Here is a 17,056-nt window from a genome sequence, read left to right on the forward strand (position 1 = left end):
ATGATAACATGTATTATTACATATTTGGAGAATCAGCACAAATTTTGGTCTGAACTTTGGATTTGAAGACCAAACATTTATCTAGGTTTCTGTAAATGTCTGTATTTATCTATAAGTCCATTATTTGGGGAATGCGCTTTTGGTTTCTATATGGTCTGCCCAATATTTAGGCCTTCTTTCCTCTGGGGATCTTTTTAGCAGAGGATAGATAATTTTGATAACATATTTTTTTCATTCAATGATTCCTGCTTCTTAAAAGGCTTTCCTGCAAATCACGTCTCTTCTTCCTCACACAGTTCTGCAGTGTGTGAATAGCCAGACAGGTAATCAGTGCTCTGAGATAGGCATTGGACAAATGAATTCATTACAGACCTTTGTTTTTCCAGAAGAAGTAATCAAATCACTGAGAGGCAAAGTAACTTGGCCAATGGTACATCCAGCCAAATCAGAGCAAAGACTAAGATCCAGAAATCCTGCCACCCAGTCTCCAACTGTCTAAAAGTCTTTAAATATCAATAAATATAAACTGGTGTAGGTCTTATACAAGTGGGTTTATCTGATAGAGCCTGTCCTTCCTAATAGTTTATAATCTGAAAAACATAGAACTTTGACTCAGCTCTTTAAGGAATCTGGTATCATTTTCCAAAATTGGCTGCATTTTCCAGTCTTCAGTTTTGCCAATGAATATCCTGTAATGTGAGATGTGGGCTAGATGTAGTCTGAATCAGCAAGTGAAATATCAATTTGTTTTTAATCCATGGTAAGGAAGAGTTGTTTGGTAAATTCCTGTCCATTTCTCATTGTTTTAATCTACGCTCAGTTCATTTCTCCTTTTGTGTGGTATTCAGCAAGGATCTTATTTTGGAGCTTATGTTTCAAGATTGAATTCAGAGTTTGAACTCTACTGTTTGGCTTTTGGTGTGTTCTTCAGTGATAAAACTTGCTGTATGTCAGTTGGAGGAGAGCAGTCGTGATTGGGAAGTTAGTAACATCCAGCTTCAAGAAAGTCACTATTTGACCAACATGGCTATGGTGATCCCATCAACTCTTCTAAATTCAGACATCTGAATGTTAAAGCGGACTCTGAAGTCCAGACCTACGTGTCCCCTCGGCTTGAGAGTCAAGGTCAAGAGAGGATTCCAAAGATACAAACCCACCCTTAGGGGTTGTGTTTCTCCTCTGGGCTACCTATCACCTGGAGGATTTCAGAGTATTGGTTCAGAAGAAAGATGGAACTGTGGTGATTTATGAGGGGCCACTAATCTCTAAGCAGTCTAGATGAGAAGAAGATCTACTCCAGTGATGGCTAGAGTTAGAAGCAGAGTCTCTCAAAATGCCTAATTCTCGATTCATATTCTAGGGAAGCTGAAGAGTATAAAGTCATTTCTGCGGACCTGCATGTCCTCTACTGTCTCATGATGCTCTTGGGAGACTTGTTGCTGGACTGACTCACAATTTAACAGTTAGGGTGGAGGAACTGGGAATTGTCACACTCACACACACAAATAACTATACCAGAACCAGCTGCTTAAAATTGCAAAAAGTACTGAAAAGCACACTATTCTCTGCATCGAGTATTGGGTGTTACTGTCCCAGCCCTGCTATTAACTGCTTTGCTTACTTTGCAGAAGGCGCTCCGTGGCTCTGGACCTCAGTTTCTTAGCATTTACATTCTGTGATCATTGCTCCCTCCTCTTCTTCCACAAATCATCCTATAAGTGAAGGAAAAGAGTAAGAGCTATTTTCAGAATTTATTTCAATATTAAAGGAATGACTAGTGTCATTAAAACATAGGACAGAAATATAATTAATACAAGCTAGAAATGTGGGCTTTCTTTGGGTGCTCCAAATCAGACAAGATTAGCATTTGATGAGCTTTTCTCTTTGGTTACAGAATGTATATGATAGGATGAACCTATATAAAATTTGAAAATATTTTTAAATGGATTCTACAAAACCAAAATGTTTTTTCTATTTGGGGCTTGATTTAAAATATTTAAAATATCTAAAATCAGTTTCAGTCCTGTACAACTTTAACACAGATCAAGCGTTTTAAAATATTTATGATAAAGAAAATATTTCCATCTGGGCAGGGAATTTATTACTGGAATATCATACCAATTTGAATTGAAGCCACTGTGAGATTAATTTCTTCTCTGCTGCTGGAATATAAATGTGTTCTGACAGCTGCTTTCTGTAACTGAAGTGTACTTATTTGCATGCAGCATCTTCTACTTAATGAAATCATAAATATCGGAGGAATTTTGAATGGTTTAAGCAACAAACAAAGATTGATTATCAACGCAAATGCCAACTAGGGGTTTACTATAAGTAACAAAGTATCGGCCAGTGCCTGTTTTGAAATCAACACCGGTTATTAGAGCTTTCAGAGAGACAATCATGAATTTCAGAAGAACTTGCTGATGTTAAAAAAAAAAAAAAAGAATTACTCAAAGAGAAAAGATGGCCTTGATCAAACACATGTTTTTCAGATTTATTAATGATTAACACACCAGACACTCTTTTTTGGATTATATTGCCCTTTCACTCTGGCTAAGAGCTGAAAAGATGGACATTATTACAGAAATAACATGTCGCAAAAGATATGACACAATTTAGGCATTTATGTAATATAATTGGAGTCTGAGTAGGTACAGTTAGAGGCTATAATTTAGGCATTGATGATGATAAAAGAGAAGGATTTCAAAGTAAGAAGCCGAATTTGTCATGCTTTGCTCGGGGATAGTTGCATCTAATTGAGAGGCTATCGACTCAAGCAGAAGATCTGAAAGTCAGTATAGCTTTAATATAAGTAAAAGGACCAACTGCCCTCTAGAAGCAAATAAAGGTGAACAAACACCATTAAAATTGAGACTAACTGAGAATAAAAATGGTTTATAAACAAAATGATGCCAGATAAAATTCTCACTCTAAGTCTCAAAAATCATATTTTCTTATTTCCCCCTTCTAAGAAGAACTTTACAGCTAGCTGAATATGCTTTTGCCTAGAGAGCCTTCTATTCTAAGTACATCAGCTGCTGCCAGAAGGCATCTAAGGCAGCACTGGAGAGAGAATAGTCATGAAATCCAAGGTCTAGATGTCTGTATCTCTCTGCTAAGAGTGACTGTTGAGCCAAAAGGAACATCCTGGAAAGAAAAGAAAGGAGGAAGTATGGAAGAAGGGAAGGAACTGAAGGGGATTCTTTCTCTATGTGTATTTAAGTTAAAAAAAGAATTACGCTCAACTAACTGTAAAAGTCAATATTCCCTAAAAACGACCAAGCCGTTCTCAGATAAAAGATAATTATCCACTGTACCTAGTTACAGTGTATTCCTCTCTAGCAAAGTCTCTAATTCTACACTTCAGTAAGGACAGAGCGATTTTATAAACAATGAAAGAAAATTCCATGAGTGGCAAAGTCGAGTGAGAATTAGACAAAGGGGAAAGAGAACAATATTAGCAGGTTCTGTTGCTTGAAATCTAGAATGCTGTAGAATCCTACTGAACTCTTACATTCCAGGGACCATAACTGTGCATGGTCAGTATTTTCCAGACAAATGGTGTTTTTGAGTCGTTTTTGGGAGAAAAAAGAAGGAAGCTATTTTGAAGTATTCAATCACTTAGTTTCTGCATTTGTCAGAACATGGTGCTAAGTATGAGATTATGTGCGGGCTATATTACTCAGAGGTTTTCCTTTATAACAGAAAATCAGATGTTCTTAGGCTTTCTGCTGAGAGACTGGAAAAGTAATATTTAATGCTCGTTAATAGATATTTTCTTCTCCTCCCCCTTTCCTTCTCCCTCTTTTGAACTCCTAAGACCTAATTTTAGGTGGATCAAAAGTGGTCTCTCGTAACGTGCCGCTCATCCAACCAAGAGTTACAGCATTATTGAGACTAGTGTTCTAAAAGGGCTGCTGCCTACCTGTCATGTCTGCTCTGGGCACCAGAACCTTCGGTGAAACTATTGTTTGAGGTTCACCTGAATCCCCTATGTGCCTTTACAGTTGCAGAAGAAATGGGTTTGTTTTTTATTTTTAACTTCAGCCTGCATAAAGACAAGGAAAAGTATGAGAATGCCCAGACACCTACAATAGAATAAGAAACATGTATACTTTACTAAATAGTTAATGTAAATAAAATATGAAACACACTCATATAAACTTACCCAACCACAAATGCCATGTGAAGCTATAAGTTTTACAGTAAAAACTGGGGTTTTACTGTAGCCATGTCATCACCACCCTATGACTCTATCCTTGTTAATTAACAGTCTTATTTCTCTAAACTTGGATCTGCTATACCCACTGTTTTGGTTTTTTGTTTTTGTTTTTTTTAAGGAATATTTTGATCTTTTTTCAACAACATGGACCTCTTTGGAAATGCTATTTTCAATGGCTGCATTGTGTCTATCACATAGAAGGACTATATTATGATTTACGTACCCTTACTCTCCTTATCCCTTTAACAATTAATGGTAGATTTTATTCTATGTACCAAGCACAGTTCTTGGTTCTTGGTCTCCAGGAGCTCAAAACTGATTGGGAGACAGAAAAATAAAAAGAAGAGAGGAGCACAGACTTGTTGGTGGGTGAAAGGAGGAGGAGGACACAATGGTGACATTCTGGACTCAATGATCCATCTCCTTTTTTCATGACTCAATGGAATGGATTAAATGGAGAGAAACCCCTGGTTTCAGCAACTATTGGGGAGATAATAGGACCAAGCTCATATTGTCCTTTTCAGCTGATAAAATCACATAATAGAGCCAATGCCCATTCTGACTACACACTGTCTCTCAAGAATTTTGAACTTCAGATTTTGATAATTCTGGGAGGGAATTTCACCTTTTGTGTAAATTTTAACCATTTTATGAGGCTTAACATTAATAATCTTAGTTCCCTACTTAGAATATTATTTTTTAAAAATAAAAATACACAAATGTAAAATACCTGTCAAGCCAAAGATAATTTTATATTAGGGGCTATTATTGACTTTTTAAATTAGCTATTTGTATTTAAATTTCCTGTTCAGAATAAAACTTACATTACAAAATGAAAGTAGACCAATCTGTTTCCTCAAGATTTATTTATTTATATTTATTGAGATAGTACATATTTTTTCCTTCAAAACGCATTAGTCAGTACAGTGATTTTCAAAATTGTTTATAGCTAAGGGTCCTTTAAATTTCTCTAATGGTAATGTCCTGTGAATTAATTAGTAGAACAGCTGTATGAGCTGGTCCAAATTCCTCTCAAGACCTGCAAGATTTTGGGGGAAAGTATTAGGGAAACAAAGAGAATTAAGGCATAAGAAGTGCTGCTGGTTTTTCCTGATCAAGAAAACCAAAAATTCTGGATTCTTAGCTTGACTGATAGGAAATAAGCCAGGGGTCCAAGAACAACTGGATTCCCAAGAACTTTGGTTTCAAAAATGTTATGACTTGGGCTTCCCTGGTGGCGCAGTGGTTGAGAGTCTGCCTGCTAATGCAGGGGACACGGGTTCGAGCCCTGGTCTGGGAAGATCCCACATGCCGCGGAGCAACTAGGCCCATGAGCCACGACTACTGAGCCTGCGCGTCTGGAGCCTGTGCTCCGCAACAAGAGAGGCCGCGATAGTGAGAGGCCCGTGCACCACGATGAAGAGTGGCCCCCACTTGCCGCAACTAGAGAAAGCCCTCGCACAGAAACGAAGACCCAACACAGCCAAAAAAATTAATTAATTAATTAATTTAAAAAAAAAAAGAACCTTTGAAAAAAAAAATGTTATGACTTGGCAACTTTCTAATGTTTTATGGGGAAAATGGCAATGTCTCCAGCAGAAATCCCGCTGCTGGCCTTCAAATGGGAAAAGGTGACTGGTAGCTCAGAAAACATTTTCCATGATGGGTTAACTATATTAAAACTGTTTCCCATTTTCCATCCCCAGCAGTAGGGGCTGGGCTCAGCCTTACGTTGGTTGTAATTTGCTAGTGGATGATGAATTTCCATCTTGGTGGGTGTTCTTCACTGAATTTCTGATTAACTGAATGAGTGAGATCTTTGGGGCCCTGCCTTACAGATGACATATGAGAGATGTCTGTTTTCCTCTTTCATTTAGTTGCTGCTTGGTTGGAACAAATAAAAGTCAAGGGCAGTGTTGAGGGGGATGAGGATGGCATTGGAGAATGACAGCGCACATTAAAGCACTGAGAAACCCTGCAGAGCAGAATCCTCTTTAACCCAACGTTTACCCAAGAATATTTTTACCACAGAGACCCTTTTGTCAATTCTATTTATTTTCCTGTTCGTTAAGCAACAAATTCCAATTCATTTACTCAGTTTGTCACCAATTTATTCATTTATTGTATGCTGAATATAATGTACTGAACATTAAAAAAAAATATGGTCTTTGCCCTCGAGAATCTCAGAATCCAGTACAAATATATGTAAACAACTAACAAAAATGATAAGTAGTAATACATAGAAAACATAGTGTGAACAGAAAAATAAGTGACTGGGTAGGAGAGGCATGGAAGGAAGTTACTGACACCCTCAACATGAAGAAATTATTAGAACTGTTCCTTGAAAGACAAGTAGAAATTCTTCACGTAAAGAAAGGTATCTGGGTTTGTATGTATTTAAGGGGTAGAAATGAGGTTGGGGAAAAGAGGGAGAGAGTTGTTCTTTGGTTGTGAGCCATACTGCTTCTAATCTAAACAGTACGAATAGAGAAAAATGAAACTCAGAAGCAAATGTTCCCTCATATACTAACTCTTCTTTACCCCCAAATCCCTCTGAAGTGCCTTATACGTGTTTTTTATATTATGAGTTCATGAGAAAAGATAGGAGGAAATAAAAGAAAAATCCCTTTACATCACAGAAAATAGTGTTTTGATAAAACTAGAAACTACCATTTCCCAAAGAAAGTGCAAGTAGTATCTCCCTTTAACAAGCTGGTTAGTTCACCAGAATTACTCTGTTGTCATTTTATAGTTTTGCTAAATTGAAAAGCCCACTGCTACACTGGAGCCAGGCTAAACTGAAACACTTACTGGAGCTTTAAAATTTTGTTTAGAGAATGCAAATGTTTAGTGTATCGTGTATTAGAAGACAACAACAAATGTTGGTGGGATGGATGGGAACAGGACTGATGTGAAAACGGGAATGCTTTTGCAGTTTAAAAACAGTGGCTTTACTCACTTTTCAGGACTCGTGAATATTTGAAGGCATTAAGAGATATTCAATCAAACTTGCCATGTATACATTATCAAAAACACTTAACTAAAGAATTCATATAGGCAAACTGCCAAAGCTTAGGAACTTCTGCAGAGGGGCCAAACACAACCATTAAACTATGAGGTTCAGTAAGTGGCTTTGTGAATTATCACATGTATGCTAAGTATCTGATTTGGTAACTGACATTGACAATCCCAGGGATGCACAAGTGATTGGGCAGAGCAATTAAGCCAAGTGCCTGGGAATAACTTTGTGGAGGACTGGAGGAGAAGCCAGTAATTTCCAACTCTTGGGAACCCCAAACACTTTACAATGTAAGGGGTCCCTAAGAAATTTCTTATCCCTTTTAAACTTGTAGATTGTGATGAAGATCCATGAGGCATTCTCCCCCTGGGGTTTACAAGTCTGTGGGAAGATGTGATAGGCCATGCTGTTAGAAAACCACCCTGCAATTTGGTTGTTAGCCCCTGTGAATACAGATCTTCCTACCCCAAGTATAACCACAGTTATCTCGGAGTAAATAGCAAAGCAGTAACTTTGGCAGCTGGATGTCAAGACAAACTCAGGAGAATAGTTAGATAGGATTGGGGCTGGCAGTCCCCCTTCCCCAAACACAGAGGCTAAAAATAATCACTGGTGAAAGTTGGAAAAGTCAGGAAACACACAAAGCAAGAGAATGGCTCCAGACAAGAAAAGGACTAAGTCACAGAAGATGCGGTGTTGGGGGGAATCATTGGTACCCCAGGTCTGGGGGAATAAGGAAGGCAGGGACCATAAGTTTGAAGAGCGAAAGTCAAGAATCCAGGTTGAGAGTCTGGGAGCAAAGCAGGTAACGAGTTCATATCAATAACAGAAAGAGTGGGTAAGAGTAGATATATGTATATGTATAACTGATTCACTTTGCTGTACACCTGAAACTAATACAATATTGTAAACGTTATGCCAATAAAAATTAAACAAAAAGAAAGAGTAAATACAGATGTGGCAATTTTTTTTTTAATTTATTAATTATTTTTTGGCTGCGTTGGGTCTTCGTTGCTGCACGTGGGCTTTCTCTAGTTGCAGCAAGCGGGGGCTACTCTTCGTTGTGGTGCGCGGGCTTCTCATTGCGGTGGCTTCTCTTGCTGTGGAGCACGGGCTCTAGGCTCGTGGGCTTCAGTAGTTGTGGCACCCGGGCTCAGTAGTTGTGGCTCACGGGCTTAGTTGCTCTGCAGCATGTGGGATGTTCCCAGACCAGGGCTTGAACCCATTTCCCCTGCATTGGCAGGTGGATTCTTAACCACTGCACCACCAGGGAAGTCCTAGATGTGGCTATTATAAGAACTTTGGCTATTTTTCTAAATGAGATGGGAAGACAGAGGAAAGCTTAGAACAGTGGAGGGACATGGCTTCATTTGTTCCAAAAGGGTCATTCTAGCTGACTTTTTCAGGGAATATATGCTGAAAATTATATATTGAAAGGAGAATCAGAGAGTCTAGTAAGGAGGCTATAGTAATATTTCTGGGGCAAGATAGTAGTGTCCTGGACTGCACAATGGGGGTAGAGACATGAGAGGCTGCAGTCTGAACATTTTTGAAGGTAGAGCAGGCATAATATTCTGATAGGTTGTGAGAAAAAGAGAGAGGCCAAGGATGATACCAAGAGTTTTTGCCTGAGCAAATATGAAGTTGGAGTTGCCATTTACTGAGAATACAATAGAAGAAACAAGTCTGGTTTTGGATATGTTGAGCTTGGGATATTTATTAGACTTTCAAGTGGGAATGCCAGAGTCACAGTTAGATATACTGATCTGGAATTCAAGGGAGACCTGGGCTAGAGAATTGGGAAATAATCCTTTTGAAGATCCTTTTAAATAGGAAATAATCCTTTTAAAGCCATGACACTGGGTGAGGTCACTAAGAAAATGAATGCAGATGAAGAAAAAAAGACAAAGACTGAGGCTTGTACTAATTACTCTGAAATCTAGAGGCTGGGAGATAAGTAGGAACACATTAACGTGAAGGAGAAGGGGCTGACATTAAGGTAGATGGAAAAAGAGGGAAGTGTAGGTTCTGGATGCCAAGAGAAGAGAGAGCCTCAAGAAGAAGGGGCAGATCAACTGAGTTGAATGGAACTGACAAGTCGAGCAAGAGAAGAACTGAAACTCAACCATTAGTAAGCAATGAGGGGCTTCCCTGGTGGTGCAGTGGTTAGGAATCCGCCTGCCAATGCAGGGGACATGGGTTCGAGCCCTGGTTCAGGAAGATCCCACATGCCGAGGAGCAACTAAGCCCGTGCGCCACAACTACTGAGCCTGCGCTCTAGAGCCCGTGCACCTAGAGCCAGTGCTCCAAGATGAGAGAGGCCACCGCAATGAGAGGCCCGCACACGGCAATGAAGAGTAGCCCCCGCTCACCGCCACTAAAAAGAAAGCCCACGCACAGCAACGAAGACCCAACGCAGCCAGAAATAAATTAACTAAAAAAAAAAAAGAGAAAAGTAAGCAATGAGCACGCTGACAAGAGAGGTTTGGTGGAGCAGTGGAGGGGAGAACCCAGCTGTGAGAGGTCAAGACAGAATGGGCAGAGGGAAAAGTACAACAGCAATGCAAGAAAAGTCTTTAATGATAGGCTTCTGGGGTCAAAGGATGGAAGGGAAATTATGCAGCTTGTTTAAAAGATCATCGGATGATCGAGCAAAGTAGGAGAAATTGATGTCTTAATTTAGGATTCTCCAGAACTGGACCCTGAAACAAGGTTTTGAGTGCAAGTAACTTATTTGGTAAGTGTAGGAAACCCCAGAGAAAAGTGGGGCGGGGAAAGGGAAAGGCATCTTATCAAGCCAGCTACCACTGTGGGTGCCTGGAGCTTAATCCCAGGGGCAAATGCTGGGAAACAGTGTAAGACACAAGCTTCAGAATCATCCCACCCAACGACATGGGAGCAGGGGTATCTACACACTGTTTCTCATCTGTTGTTGCTTGAGGGCTGCCGGGGGTGGGAGGGATTGGTAATACCCAGGCACTTCCAGCCTGCCAAAGTGAGGGCAAAATTTGGGGAAAGACTTCACTTTCTATATGCTGAAGCTTTCCAAACAGATATATCCAGCGATGTTCTTCCCACAAGACCTGACTCATTAACTGAACTGTTGCCTAAAATCTCATTTTCTAGTTGTTCTAGTTGTGTCTAGTTGTTCTCTCAAGTTTAATGTGTCCAAAACAAATTTCTGGGTACCAAAATCCCCCTCCAGACAACCAGTTCTAAACTGCTTCTCCACCATCTGCCCTAATGACCCTCCACTCTCTCTTGCTCAAGCAAAGACCTAGACGCCATCTTTCATTTTCCTCTTTTTTCATAAAACACACAATCAGGTGAGTTTTGTTGGCTCTACCTCCAAAATACATCTTGAATCTAGCCATTTTTTACCTTCTTCACTACTGTGCTAACAGAAGTCAAAGTTCTCTCACCTCTTCTATAGCAGAAGCCTTTTAACACATCTCTGGGCTTCTAAGATCTGCCAGTTTTTCACAATAAACCCTGATGATTTGAAAAGTATCAGTCAGATCAAATTAGTTCTCAACTAATAATCTCTCTGTTTTCCTTATAATTAGAACAAAGTTCAAAATGATTATCATGCTTACAAAATCCTATATAATCTGACTTTTGCTCCTTTTCCAGCAAACCTGTAAAGTTTACATTTATTCACAACATTCTGTCCATATTGGCTGCAGTAGATGAGAATGTTTTTCTTAATTCCTCACTCCCTCCTTCTGTCAAGTGACCTTGCAATGCACAGAAGTGGGTCAAGCATCTCCCTCATCCATTGGATTTGGACTTGGCCATGTGACTTTGGTTTTGATGCTTGTGGAAGTTTAAAACGTGCTTGCAAGTTTTGGCCTGGCCTTTCTGAGTCCTAAGACCCACCATGAGGAAGGCATGCACTAGGGACCCTCAGCCTCCTTGGCCTGGGCTCCAGAGGGACTTTGAAACTTGACCTGAATTCTGGCACCAAGCTCAGCTCACCCACAAGCCTAAATTAAAGTGGCCCTTACAGACCTGCAGACTTGTGAGCAAAACAAGTAAGAAATACATTGAGTTTGGGATAATCTGTTACATAACATTATCAGAGCAATAGCTGACTGCTACACTGGCCCCCTTCCTGGCCTTGGAATATGCCAAGCTCATTCGAGTCTTAGGGACTTTAGATTTGCTCTTTCCTCTGTCTGGAATATTCTTTCCATCAACTTTCACATGGCTACATCTCTTCAGAGTTCAAATCTCAGCACAAATGTTGCATCCACAGAAACACCTTCTCCGATCACTCTAGCCATAGCAGCCAGTCACAGAAATCACCTCCTATACACCATTACCTTGCTTTATTTTCTATATGGCATTTTTTCACTATTTGAACTTATTTATTTATATGTGAATGTGCTTGTTGTCTGTCTCTACCCATGAATGATTCTACCTCTGTAAAAGCAGAGACTTGGTACCTTATTCACTGTAGTAGTTCTACGGCTTGGAACAGTGTTGAATTCCTGCTGATGTGAGTACTGGACCATCCTGGAACTTTGTGCAGCTGGGCTGCAACTACCAGTTATAAAACCATTGGCTATTATCCTAGTTTTCACAACCCTCAAGACCACAAGGCTGAAGTCACGAAGTCTTTTCCAATCACACCCTAAGTGCCCACTTACAGCTGGGAAATGGGGAGAGTTTGTCCAATAGTGAAAGCCCTTGGAGTTTTGTAGAGAAAGGTGACACATATGTGAAAACTGCTTATATCAGGGAATTAATTTATTGCTGCCAGAGAACAAATGCACACGTTTCCACTTTAAACAAATTATAAACTCTATTAAAACTTTTTTTTTTCAAGAAAGTCACACTGAATTCCAGGAAAGTTTTATATTATCCATAGTTGAGAGAGAAATATTCCTTTGTTATTTTGCATCTTTTCTACATGACATAAGATTTTGGCTTTAAATACAGACTGAGTTTTGATAAAGACATTGAAAATACTATTTCTTCATGTTGAGCAAATGTATATTATTCATATATACAATAGTGTATTTAGATATGATGGAAAGTGAATAGAGTGACATTTTCAGGGGCAAGTAGTATGGAAAATTTTCTGTTTTGTGTATGTATATTTTCTACATAATTAAAAATTTCTCATTTAAGCATCAATGTATTTTAATACTGTTTTTAACTATTAAGGATGGAAATATATTATCTATTTTTTTCTTCCTTCTTAAATGAACAAAATGTGTTATCTCTTAGGTATGCAGTTGGCTTTAAGTAACAGTTTTTATACTTCCATTACAGGGACTTTGGAAGTAGGAAGTTGCTGGCGTTGCCTCAGGGGCTCTGTATCTTCAGGACTCCAGGTCACCATCCTTACAATTCTCCTGGCATTTCCCTGAAGTTCACAAGATGCTGACACAGTTTCAAAAAACAGTGGAGTTGAATGTAGGAAGAAGAGGGAAGAAATAGTGGCAGAACTATCTCTGGATTTTATTTCAATAGCAAAAATCTATTCCAGGTGCTCCTAGTGAATTTTGCTTACACTTCCTTGGCCAAGACATGGCCATATGGCCATTCTTAACTACTGGGGCTTTTGGGAAAACAAGTATTTACCTTTTGACCTAAAGAGAAGAGGAAGGCGAGGGAGAAGGGCAGATGTGGGTTGGGTGAGCCCACCGAAGTGTATGACATGTAGTGGTTACATGTATTAGTAACAATAAAGTGTTCTCTTCAGGGGCCATTCAAGAATGTTAAGCTACATGCATGTTCACCAATATCACTGCTCCCCCTCCCCCAGTGTGGGGTGTTGCTAGGGACAGCAGGCCAGTCAGAGACTACACTTTCTAGACTCCTTTGTGGCCAGATGAAGCCACTGAACGTGTTCTCATCAGTGGAATGTGAGCAGATGTGATGGGGTATGACTTTCCACTTACCCTTTGTGTCTTAAGCCAGCTGCACGTGGACGATGTTGTGGTTGGTGGAGCTATAAGAGCAGAAGCCTGGATACCTGAATCACTGTGTGGAGCATAATCTCCAGTGGACTAGTCACATGTGCTTAGATTGCTTTATGAGTGAGAAATAGATTTCTATGGTATTAAGCCAAGTCACTAAAATTTGGAGGTTTATTTATTACAGGTGCTAATGTTACCTTACCTAAGACAATAACCCATGCTTATATCACCCCGGATTTTTCATCAGTTTCTTGTTTCTGTTTTCCTTATTCAGTTTTTCCATCTTCCATTTAGAGATTTTTCTCATTACCCTACTTTTAAGGAGCCGTAACTTTTCATAGTTTCTCAAATATGTTGAGCAATACTCTTTCTAATGCCTTGCTTCTATTTTGCTGTGTTCTAAGAAATCAGATAATTAAATATGTTAGGACTCCGAATGACTGCTATAATACTCTGAGCTAAGCACATGAACTTTGTGATGCTGGTTTGGGCTACTGTGGGATCTCGGGTGACTTACCTCCTGATATATAGGATGGTTGCCTGATAAAGGACAAAGCAATATGAAGTTGCATGCTAAATGTACAGTCAAGGGGGAAGTGCAATGGTTTGGTGGAGTATGTGAATATTGTAATATTTTGAATTAGAGCCAATTCAATATATTAGAATTAGAGCTACTTTGTTTCCCAGAGCTGTTAAGGGAATTTTTGTGAGCAGAGAGAGCTTCAAGAGTCCTATATAAAGTGCCCATCCTATTAAGCTATCTGTTTACTTTATAATGATTAAAATATCTAAGTTATTTATCTAAAATATCCAGCCATTAATCATTATGGCTATGATGAAGATTCATGTGGCATAAATGAATACGGTGTCTTGAAATCTAATTAAATTTAGCAGATTTCAAAAGATGTTACACTCTTTTTAAGTTAAATACATAGTATCTCCACTGAAAACCAGGCTTCCTCCAAAACTAGGGTGGCAAGTGATGGCACAAAATTGGTAGCAGAAAGTAGTGAGAAATATCATAGGCTTTGTAAATAGATCTCAGTTCCAATCTTGCTGTCATCATTATAAGATTTATTAGAAGCACTGCCTGATTAAGTTATGAACATTAAGCGAAACATGCAAAACACTTAATTCAAAACAGCACAGTTGCAATAATAAAATTAATGCGTGTTCTTTGTTTTACTTTTCTAATATTACAGATTATGTAATAATATATTAAATGTTCTGGGGTGGGCATAATAATCACGTTTACCCTCATTTTCTATCTGAAACAAATATTAGTCTTGCCAAGAATCCAACTTTATATTTGGGTAATAAATTTATATTAATTAAAAAACAGTACTTCCGCTTTTGGATAATACAGGCATTTCAACACAAATCTATTTCAGAACTGAGTTTTAAAATATTTTCAATGATTGTGGCTTCTTGAAAAAGGCAGGGAGAGAGAGTGGAACAATATTTAAATCATTTTATCTCTTTGTTCAACATTCATTCCTTCTGCAGGCTTTTACTGAGTGAGTACATTGTGTTAGGAACTGTGCTAGTTATTCAGAACCCATTGGTGAAAAACCCACCATCCTTTTCTCAAGAGGCTTGAAAGGTGGGGTTTCAGTTTGGCAGCTAGGTAAAAAGATTGGAATTTCTTGCTAAAATCATATATGTGTACAATATCTTACTTTTGAAATGCAAAACATATATACATGTGAATGCACCTTTATTTTAAGCAGAAGTAGTGCTTTTCTTTCTTTTCTTCCCCAAGATTTTACAGTGACTCTGACAACATGTATTTACAGTTTATAATCAGAAGGATGTTAAAAATCAAGTTTTTTTTCCTATTTTTGTTTTATACTGGAATTTCTTAAACTGGATTGTCTCTGTTCCCTTTTACAGCAGGCAACAGAGCCTTGAAAATCTTTAGAGACTTTAATTTCAAAGGAGATATATGTGGTTACTCTCTACAATTTACTTTTCACTGTTACCTTTGCTTTGATGTTAAAGGTCCTGGAAGGTGACTCAACCAAAAGGGGAGACAGTGACTCCAAGTTGAATAATGGCCAGGTCAAGAGAAGTAGGGGAGTGGGGAGGAGAGGGCCTGAGAACCTGAAGCCATGTGGCACTTACCACGTAGGTGACTTTAGACATTTGAACTGTTGGAGCTTCAGTTTCTTCTCTGATCACTTTCCTGATTTGTAGACGTCAAAAGAGGGACTGAGAGGATCAGGGAGATAAAAGCCTATAAGGAAGCAAGTTGTCAACTCAGTACCAAATATCAAGATAAGCGTCCATTGTTCCACTACTTTACAGTGGGTTAATCTTCAACTAAGTCTCCAAAGAATGATCTGATCCAGGGTTAGATCCAGGGCAAGTCCCAACATGGTGATGGAAAATCACAAGGACCAGGTGAGCAGGGACCCACTTTGGATGAAGATAATGTAGACATCTGTTCATTTCTAGCTTGAGTTTATATTTTCAGGTGGAGTCTCTGAAAACCCATTTAACTCTTCCACATTTTTGACACCCTTATTTCCTATACAGGGCCCGTGACACAAGTTTTTAATTTAACTCAACAGATATGGGAAACATATTATTGGCCAGGCAGTGTGCTAGATTATATATATGAAAAGATGAATTGAAATACAGCTCTTAATCTCTTTGAACTGGGACAGCTGAAGTGTTATCGGTACCACACAAAACTATTTAATCCGGTCCTTGAAAATAGATGAATTTATTATTTTTCTTTCAATATATGATCTCTCCGGAACAACAGATCTAGATTTCTAAATTTGGAAACATGATATTTTAGCTTATCTTTAAGAAAGAAGATTGTATTAAATGAAAGGAAATTACCCAAATAGACTCTACAGAAGGTCAAGTCACTGACAATTTCTGCATGTGGTTGCAAGCCTTTTAAGAAAAAGGTAATTACAAAATTCCTGGCTCTCCATTCAGGTATCATAAATGCTTATATATTATATATATATATATATATATATATATATATATATATATACACACATATACACATAAATGCATCACTATATAAGTTTAATTTAACTTAAAACATCTAACAAACACCTATAAGGAGAAATCGCGCTGTGTGCTTGCTTCCGTACAAAGTAATTTGTGCTGTGAATGCCCCGGTCTTCACTAAGATGCAATGTTATAAAAATCTAGGTGCTTACATGGGAAGGGAATAAAACATTAGAAAGAATTTCCTTTTTCCATTTAAAGGAGGGAACACCAAAGGGCCACTTTAAGACTCTAGAAGTGCCATATAAACCTCCAAAAGAGGTTGTAATGTATTAAACAAAGGTTAACACCAACCACAAGAAGAAAAAAAAAAAAATCATAGAAACGCGGAGAAAATACACTTCCTGGCTCGGAAGCTCTTAAAAGTTCTGAGCCAGGAAACCTTCCGCACCGGGGCGGGGAATCTCTTTGGCTCTGCAGTGACTCCCCGCTTAAGCTCCGCTCAAGTTTCCCCTCCCTCGCGTCTCCCCGCCTCAGTCCCAAACGTGGGAGCCGCAGGAGGATACCAGCACGCCTACGTGGAGTTGTCAGACAGACTCAGCCTCTGATGCGTGTTGATTTTAAATGCCACCACACCTAAAATAGGCCATATTTGCAGGCAAACCCAAGGGATTGCAAACGACGCCCGGAAGCTCATCTTACTAACTAGGGGCCCAGCCGGTAAAAGAACAATAGTAAAATAGAGCCAAGAGCGTGTTCCTTCGCTCGAAGCGATTCGCTGGTGGCGCGCAGGGCCTGCGCCGAGCCTGGGGCTGGAAGCCGGAGCCCCGAAAAGGCGCGCTGCCCCTTTAAAAGGCCGCGCATCTCCGGGCCGGCCTTCCTCCCCGGGGCTCCAGCTGTGATTGACGCTGG

General features: G+C 39.2%; 1 long non-coding RNA gene across 1 annotated transcript; it reads right to left on the reverse strand.

Moving 5' to 3' along the window:
• Positions 1–1,578: 1,578 nt before the first annotated feature.
• Positions 1,579–16,941, reverse strand: LOC130707270 (uncharacterized). The gene is made up of 3 exons (XR_009007169.1): positions 16,723–16,941; positions 15,296–15,407; positions 1,579–1,712 (listed from the first exon to the last, which is right to left on the reverse strand). It is a non-coding gene; the product is annotated as an uncharacterized LOC130707270 (long non-coding RNA).
• Positions 16,942–17,056: the final 115 nt, after the last annotated feature.

This window comes from Balaenoptera acutorostrata, chromosome 2, assembly GCF_949987535.1.
Source record: "Balaenoptera acutorostrata chromosome 2, mBalAcu1.1, whole genome shotgun sequence".
In the NCBI taxonomy this organism is placed as follows: domain Eukaryota; kingdom Metazoa; phylum Chordata; class Mammalia; order Artiodactyla; family Balaenopteridae; genus Balaenoptera; species Balaenoptera acutorostrata.